The 9,257-nt window shown below is 41.2% G+C and overlaps 1 long non-coding RNA gene across 1 annotated transcript; it reads right to left on the reverse strand.

Moving 5' to 3' along the window:
• Positions 1-1,542: 1,542 nt before the first annotated feature.
• LOC145657937 (uncharacterized) lies at positions 1,543-6,806 on the reverse strand. The gene is made up of 3 exons (XR_014123890.1): positions 6,324-6,806; positions 3,776-3,853; positions 1,543-3,633 (listed from the first exon to the last, which is right to left on the reverse strand). It is a non-coding gene; the product is annotated as an uncharacterized LOC145657937 (long non-coding RNA).
• Between the last annotated feature and the right edge of the window lie 2,451 nt (positions 6,807-9,257).

Raw genomic sequence — 9,257 nt, forward strand, 5'->3', positions numbered from 1 at the left:
GCTCCATATTGGGATTTCTATCAATAATACTTTAGCCTCATTAACCAGAATTGTGGGCAGTTGGGAATGCTTCCCTCAACCATGTGAAATGATCTATAATTACAAATACATATTTCTTCCCCCTGCAGTTTGGTAATGGACCTATGAATTCTATTTGCAGCTGTGCAAATTGCTGCATTGGTCTAGGTTGCTGTCCCATTTTCACTCTGATAGCCAGTCCAGGATTATATCAGGCACATATAAAACACCAGTAAACATAATCACAAATGTTTAATTTTCAATGGCACCACAATCTTTTCCTTTGTAGGACTGGTTTGGTAAGATTAAAGTGTCAATCAATCAATCAATCAAAATGTATTTATATAACACTTTTTACAACAGATGTTGTTACAAAGCAGCTTTACAAATGTCCAAGTCCCCAGTGAGCAAGCCAAGAGCGACACTGGAAAGGAAAAACTCCCTAAAGCATGAGGAAGAAACCTTGAGAGGTACCAAGACTCAAAGGGGGACCCATCCTCCTCTAGATATCCTAGTTTTGTCCCGATGGTGTGCATGTGTCTGAAACCCATCCCGCAAGAGTACAACCATTAAGGGCAATGGAGAAGTAGTTGGCTAGGGTGGAGGTGTGGTGGGCTACAGCAGGGGACATCAGGGGTGGTGCAAGTAGCCATAGCAGTTGAGATGGGTTGAGCATCTTATCTTACTTGTCTTACCTCCTGCCCACGAACAGTATCCAAGACCCCTGTGGCTCAAGATGCCTAGCAACAACAGCCATAAAGCAAAACTTAGGCCTTGTTTACTCAGAGTTGATCACCCATCTGACCAGCTAACTTTCTGATCACTTTGCTAGGACATCATAGATCTCAACAATTCAAACTGGGATGCAGGAACCTTCTACCATCTTGTTAACATTGTTTGAACTAAAACTCTAAGTTCCATCAGACCTTTGTCAGGACAACCAAATTTTTCTGTGCATATCTCAAGGACATAAGGAACTTCCACATGAACATATTCACAACCGCTTTATGATGGAAATCTGGAAATAGAACTAAGAACCAAAGCTTTGTCTTTGTTACAAAAGCTTTAGTATAAGCTTTCCAAATCTCATTCAAGGTAGAGTAGAACCAAGAGTGAGAAGATGGTCTCACATATTTATACAAAGTGAAAGCAGGTATCCATAGAGCACGAGGCCAACAATTGGACAGCTTCCCAGAATCTTGTACATGCAGCAGACAACTTCCCACAGAAGGTGTGCTTGAGAAGAGCATCAAACATGCTGGCATGTTTCCTTTTACAGAGTTGAGGCATAGCAGAGTTGAACTTGAGTAATTTCTCACTACAGCCATCAATATTCATAAATCTATTCTGTCATAGGTCCATGGTGTCACATGGTAAAAAGTGATATTTCTGTTCCCATAGGTATCACGTTTTACAAAGTAATAACTTAATGGTTTAGCATGGTGTTCATTATGACCTTAAATTGTGCAATAAGTTCAAATAATGTAAAAAAAAATTAAGAATACCACTCTTGAACCACAAGCGTTGCCAATAACGGTATGTTTACTGAATAAACAGAGCTAGAAGTTTGATAGAGAACGCTGATTAAAATTTTAATAATGACAAGCTATTGGGTTAAGTAAAATCACTATAGTAAAACAAATGTTAAAAAGTAACAAAACAAAATTAACCCAAACGAGATTCATTGTGTAGCTTGGCTAAACAAACAAAATTAAAAAAAAGAGAAAGGGAAAGAACAACAAAAACAAATCTTATTTAAAAAAAAAGCTTCAAAAGAGTGACCAACCCAAGTATGAACAGGCTACTTATCAAACCAAACAAGAAAGAAAAAAATCAACTAAACAAGATTTATGGTGAACCAAACAAGTAAATAAATGAACAAACAAAAAGCAAGAAAAATAACAGGTGTCAAATAAGTAAAAGATTATTATCACAGTAACTAGGGAGAGGAGCTATCCAGGTTGGAACGGGTTACTTAGCATGACTGATCCAGTTCTAATGTGTAGACATTACAATATGTGTAGAAATGATAATACTAGTGTGACAGTTGGTCTCTATGGTTTCCCTGTCTCGTGTCTTTTTTGCTTTACTTCCTTGTTGTGGCTCCGTTCCTTAGTTCCATGTTCTTCATGAATTTGTTTGTGTCATTGTTGATCATGCTAAAGAGAAAGGATTATCTAGCTTTGCATGTTGTCTTCAGATATAGGCTGCATGATTACAATACATCTTTATAAATCAGAAATTTAGTTTGATGCTTTCTGCTTTATCATTTTTATGATTTGAACTTTAACTGGAGCAATCTCCTCCATAGCAATTTTGGAGTTGAAGTTGTCCAACTGAGCATCAACAGACTTGGATCATGACGCATGACGCTGTGGACATTTTGCTCATGAAAAGATTAACTATCCTGTCATTTATAAACCTCTTCACACTGATGCATCTGGTCTTGAGTTCTAGTGAAGAACATAGGTCAAAGAACGCACAGTAATGTTCTGTTAAGGATGTAGTGTTGTCAGAAGCTGACATGTTTTAGACCTTTTGAAATAACCAAATACAATGCCAACATAAACAAAACCCACACTACAAAAGAAACACAGCTAACTACACGCCACAAGACAAAAATAAAATACAATCTAACACTAACTCCCTGACAACACACAGACATTAACCCAGATCCCCAAACAAAACACACACCATTCCCGACAAGCAGTAACTACACACATACACACACAAGAACATGCACTCTAACACAGGGATCACAATTATAGACAGAACACAGGAGTACAACATGAGTGAAATGCAGTGTATGCTTACACACAGATCTAGATACAAACAGACTATGGGTACCAAAAGATAAGGTATGCACAGAGAAGACCACAAAAACCAAACAAACTATACTAAGGCAAAATCACACAAAGCTAGATCGACACTAGAGTGAGCTTGGGCAAGCTGCTGTTTTCTTTCAGCAGGGTCCTTATATAGGCTACAGCAATCACTTAAGGCAGGGCAGAGCCAGTAACAAGGTGCACAACAAGACCCAAATCCAAAACTGGAACAGGAGCGCACTGTAGCAGCCCGGGAGCATAACACCATGTTTAAGATAAAAGCATAAAACCAAGTCCATGGGCAATAATAAAATAGTTCATTAAATGAGATTTGTTATGAGTGATCTAATATTGAGTAAAAGCTAACTTAGTAGCCTGTGTGCTTTGCTTCAAAAGCTTTAGCTGCAGGTTGGATACATTTATAGTATGTGACGTATTCTCTCATATTTTTCCTGTTTCTGACAAGCACTGGAACGCTGGGTCTGAGCTTCTTTGGAAAATTTGTACAGCTGATGCCATCAGCGTAGCAAAAGTGTAACCAAAAAATATCAGTGTCACTATTTGAAAATGGGGTGTCTTTCTCCTTTACAGCAGATGATGGTGGGTGCAGCTCCTGCTGACGATGGGGTAGAGAGCGATGCAGCCTTTCTGATGGTTGAGGAGCTTGTCTTTTTTTATGAGATGCTATAGGTGGTACAGGACCTTGACACTTCTTAGGGGAAGGTCTGAGGGAGAGAAGTTGTGATGAGGCAGTAGATGAAGGGGGAGGAGGAGCTGAGCTGGACTAGACCTACGACAAAAAACAAACAAACAAACGGTTTTATTGTATAACCTCATTATTACCAAACGTAACATCTTTAGTTTTTAACCGAAGTGATGGTATCTGTCACAGCCCCAAAACCTGCTCTTTATCATTTAGTGCTGCACTGTACCATCTGCACTGTCCGTCTGCTTCTGCGGGAAGATTCTCAGGTCCAGTTCCAGGTGAAGGCGAAAGAGATTCATGCAGTCTAGCACAATAAGAAAGCATGATGTCAGATGTGGCTTCTTCCAGCTGGTTGGTTGCTCCCATTCCTCCGAATCCTGCGTTTGGTGGGCGTCCGAACAGAATCTCATACGCCATTTTCCCTTCCCACTGCTTTCCCACTAGCGGGGTGGTAGGCACAATGCTGGCGCATGTCTATGCCATAGCATTTGCTTAGCATGTCTAATGCCTGATTCACGAATAGGGTACCGTTATCGCTGGAGATTCTGTTGGGAATTCCCCACCTGGGAATAATTTTGGTCAACAAAGCTTTTGCCACTACCTCGGCATCCTGCTTCCCTGTAGGAAACACTTCCATCAATTTAGAAAACATACATATGATAAGGCAGAATTTTTTTTTTTCTAGTTTGCATCTAGTTTGTAGGAATATTAAGCAACTGGCCCATTTCTGTCTCCATGCTTCTGCAGGAGAACTGACGTCATACACCCATTTCGTTTGTCAACTGTCTGGGTGAATAGCTTGTCTGGATTTGGCATACTTAAGGTGGGTGTGGTTTGGAGGGATTGTTTTAGCCCCATGAATGCTTCCTCTGCCTCTGGGATCCATGCCACCCTGGTTTGAGATGCCCATGTTGGGACTATGGGACTGTTGGGGCATCCAATTGTGCATAATTAGGAACGAAGGTGCGGCAGTATGAGCATGTTCCTAGGAATTAAAGCAGCTAGAGTTTGGTGGTAGGCCTTGAAACGCGAGCGATAGCTGAACGGTCAGTGGCCAATGCCTTCCCTTTTCCAGAAATCATGTGACCCAAGAATTTTACTACTGGCTGTACAAATTGTAGCTTCGACCTACTGGCTCAATGGCCAGTCTCGGCTATGTGCATGAGCGCAAGGAATCTGTTTCACACTGTTCTTGAGTGGGTGCAGCCAGAAGTAAATCATTGATATATTGCAATAGCACATTGCCTTCTGATAACTGGAGTGGTGCTAGGTTGTCTCTGAGGGCGTCATTATAAATAATGGGAGATTCACAATACCCCTGACAGAAGCATGTGAACGTATAAGGTTTTCCCTCAAATTGAAAGGCAAACCAATACTGGCTATCCTTATGAACTGGAACAGTGAAAAAGGTGTTAGCCAAGTCCACGACGGTAAACCATTTACTATCGTCTGGTATAGATGTGAGGATTGTGTGCAGGTTTGGGATGTTTGGAGCTCTTTGTCTAACTGCTGCATTGACTGCTCCGTACAAACCTCCACTTGTTACGACCTGGTTATTTAGCAGGGAAAATTGGTGTTTGTACAGGCGAAGGTGGGCATGGCACTATCACTCCTGTGTCCAGGAGGTCTTTAATGCCTTCTGACTTCTGGTTTCAGGGCATACTGACGTTGCTTGGGCCTGTAATAGGGCTGTATTGGGTGATTTTTACTGGTGCTACCTTTAATCAAGCCTACATCATTCTTCCCCTGTGCCTACAACACATTGGGAACCTTTTTTGGAGGGGGGACTCAGGAAGAGGAACGAAAGCCTGTTCCTGCCATCCCTCATGCTCTTCTACCACCTCTATATGTCTTGTAACCTTGAGGGTAAATTGCACTTTTTGTGTTCTTGTTCCCATGCAGCTATTTACTTCCTCTCCCTGCTCATTCATTTCCCATGTACCTTCCTGTTCTACTCTAACCCAGGGCCCCCAATTTTCCCATTCGAGGCCTCTCGCTTTTGTGATTGACACGAGGATGTGAGAGCGCCACGGCAAAACGCTCCTTTTGGTGAGTAGGTGGTCCTTCGGCTAGTATCACTGAGGCCACACACTTCCCCTTTCTGCAATACACATAATCGAGGCAAATGACCTCTACTGGGAGCTCCTTGCCGAACCACTCCTTTTCATAGTCATGATCAGGCCCTACGGACACATATGCAGTACAGCGCAGGTTTTCCAATTTCATTACTTCTACCACTTTTTGTTCACTTTGTTTGAGGATATCTGACAGCAAGTTCTGGTGGGTTCCTGCACAATTAGCCACTGGTATGAGTACAGTGGTTCAATTTTATCAGAGTACACTTGTTGCGATTACCTTTAGGCCCTCTGGTCTGAACTCGATTGCGATGCATAGCTTGCGCATCAAATCTCTTCCTAACAGAATGGATACACTGTGGACATTAAGAATGCATGGGCGAAATTTCGACCCCCTTCATTTTGGCAAGGGAGAGGGTGCGAGTAATACTCTAGGGTAGTGTGTCCAGTGGCCCCTACCGTAGGCAATGTTTTCCCAGATAACAGGACGTCTAATTCCCTAACCTGAATTACAGATTTTCCAGCGCCTGAGTCCACTAGGAATGACATATGTATACCCTGCACTGTTAGGTACAGTTGTGGCAAGCAAGAGTAAGGAGGTGCGGTATACTTCAGATATGAGGGAGAGAGAGTCTGGTGTGTGTGTGTGTGTGTGTGTGCTGGGAGGGTGTGGTGTGCATGATGTGTGTGTGCGCTTACCTGTAGCTGCAGAGTCGGTATCAGGGTCAACCTTGGAAATCTGCACAGACTGAAGCATCTGAAACATGCGGTTAACATCCCCCTCCCGCTTTTCCCTTTCTCCCTCTTCTGCCTCTCCCATCCAACTGTCCCATGCTCCCCAATTGACTGTAATCGTCTTTTCTTTTCTGCCTCCCTCAAATTGTAATGTATGCGCTGTATCTTGTTTATCCCCATACAACCTCCCTGTGGAAACCCGTATTTACTCCATAATAATCCAGCAGGTCTTGCCCATATTTATTCTCATGTCTGCACATAACTGCAACTTCCATTTTCGAGGCTGACAACCTGACAGTGCAGCTGTTTCAGCTTTTTGTTTCTTACTTTTACCCATTACTGCATTAATAATAAAATCAAGATCAAAGAAATTGATAAAATGTGTTATTAACCCATTAGTGCTACAGAATATTATTCGTGCTGCAAGGTGGGCTTGAACCCAGGTCAGCTAGGTGATAACATCAACAGCCCACTGGCTGAGCCACCACCCTCTAAGAACGATGTACCCGTGTGCAGAACAGTTAGATCTTGGATCAGGCAAAACGAAAGGAAAAAAAACAAACTAAACACCACGCCAAGCGTGGAAAAAGGAAGAACAAAGGACACCACGGGAAGAAACAGAAACCCCGATGCGCTGGGGAAAACCAAACTAAAACTTCCCAAACAAAACCAGAAAATGGGGAGGAACTTGATTGGCTAAGGGAAGCCTCAGGAGAGAGACAGACTCGAGAGGGGAAAACTGGAGAGGGGAGGGGACGTGTAAAAACACGAACACCCTCGCAGACAAGCAGTGAGGTGTAGCACGAGGGCTCACAGACGTCAATATCTGAAGTTACCAGCTAGGAGGTTGGCTCAGAACTTTGGCAAAAACCCATCCCTGAATGACTGGGTCACTGGGCTTATATAAGGTCTAGCCCAGCTGTTGGGTGTTAAGCCTGATTAGTGGTGTGCCTCCCTCTGGTGGCCAGAGGGGGTCTCAGCCTGTTACCAACCCTTACACACGCTTTTTTTTTTTTCCCCTCTACACAGAGGTATCAAGCAATCAATTCCATACCAATACTGGAAAGTTATTTACTACAACTACTATTTACTTTCCCCGAATGGCCCTGAGCTGCGGCTCGTCAGATATTTCTTACTTCCGCTTTTAAGCAGGCATTAAGCATTTTCCCCCCACACGACTTAATTTTGATTAATTTGTTAATGATTATTAAAAACTCTATTATTAATCATAAATATAATAATAATAATAATAATGAGTTGTGACTGAATCAATCATTAATAATGACTATTAATGATTAATTCAGTCACAACTCATAAAAGTAGCATGTTTGAAAATGTGATTATTTATTGTCTACCAAAGCTTAGAATACCACTTTTGAGATTAAGCGATCCTGATTAAGAAGAACCTAGGTAACAATATTACAGTTTTGATAATAACCAGTACTGGGTTCACTAAAAGCGTTTAAAATAAAAAAAAACATATGTAACAAATGAATGAACCCAAACAAGATTCATGGTGGACTGAGCATGGCTAAAGAAAGAAAGGGGGAAGAACAAAAGAAACTGTTGTTTAGATAACCTGCGAGTGATTAACCAGGGCACAGCAGGCAAAATAAAATAATCATACATTACTTAAACAGTTTCATGCCTCATGGTCCTAGAATGAAGTTAACAAACTAAAGCATCAAACCCTAGGATGGGTGAAGCTATTGGACATTTAATTCCTTTCCTACTTCTTGAAGTTACAAACGTCTAGCTTTAATATATTGTGTCTAATTGGTCCATGTACGATTTTTAGTAATCACAATTAAGAGTGGTTAACAATTGTTTACAATAAACACGAGGTAAGCAACTTACAAGGGAATTGAGTGTCATGCTAATGAACAAATAATTAAAAGAATATGAAAAGACAGACAGAAGAAAGGCAATCTGAAAACAAGCAATTTATACCAAGATAACCAGACATTACTGCTTTACTTTGTAAAGCTTGTATCTGTTGGGTAAAATAACATCTGAAGATTTCTCCTCTCTGTGAGGCAAAACAGAACTATGAAAGAAAAGCTTCATTATACATTTTGATAGCTACTACAAATAAATTCCTAAATTCCTGAAATTTCCTTTGTCTTTGGCTTGACATGAAGATTTTTTTGGTTCTCCTGGTAACTTGGAGTCTGCTAGAATTTTAAAGTCATAAACAGGCTGGTAGAGACATTACAACATGAGCTCATGGGAGAAAGGAGGAAGCACAGTTAAATGGTCCAGCAGAGATGATAAGCCTCCTGTGAGTTAAGCCTCCCGATGCCCAAGGGGTCCTGCTTTATTGTTAAGAGGGCAGGTGAAGAAAGCTCAGCCTTACCAAAATCAAAGTTTCGCCTGTGAGATAAAGCTATCTTGGCTACAATAGTTAACCACTACTAATTGTGATTACTAGGCACATCATCGTCTGGAGAGGCCTACAATGCAAATGGAGATAGCTCTCCTCGCTGAGCCAATTTGGGAACATTTGGATCATTTCAGGATTCCGTTAGTTGCAAAGCTTGTGATTTGTCTACGGTATTCTTAATTTCAGGTAGACAAAAAATAATCACATTGTTCAGACTCTCATTGTTTTTGACTGTGTTCCACTCATCTGTGACACAGTAATGGTTCCCCTTCATTAGACGTGAGTAGAAGGGTAACAAGATTTAATTCTGTCGTTTCTTTCAAATAGACAGTTGGCATCAATACTTTTTCCACAGTGTCCATTTGGATATATGCACTGCTACTAATAGTTTACCTGTTAAAATTATGAGAACAGAGTGAGGAAACAACATTCAAAACTTACAAGCCTATACCAAAATCATTAGCACTAATTAAACAAAAGGCATACACGAAAAATAGGACACCGCCTTGAAGCTA

The sequence above is a fragment of the Electrophorus electricus genome, chromosome 1 (assembly GCF_041902795.1).
Source record: "Electrophorus electricus isolate QZ-2024a chromosome 1, ASM4190279v1, whole genome shotgun sequence".
NCBI classification, from domain to species: Eukaryota; Metazoa; Chordata; class Actinopteri; order Gymnotiformes; family Gymnotidae; genus Electrophorus; species Electrophorus electricus.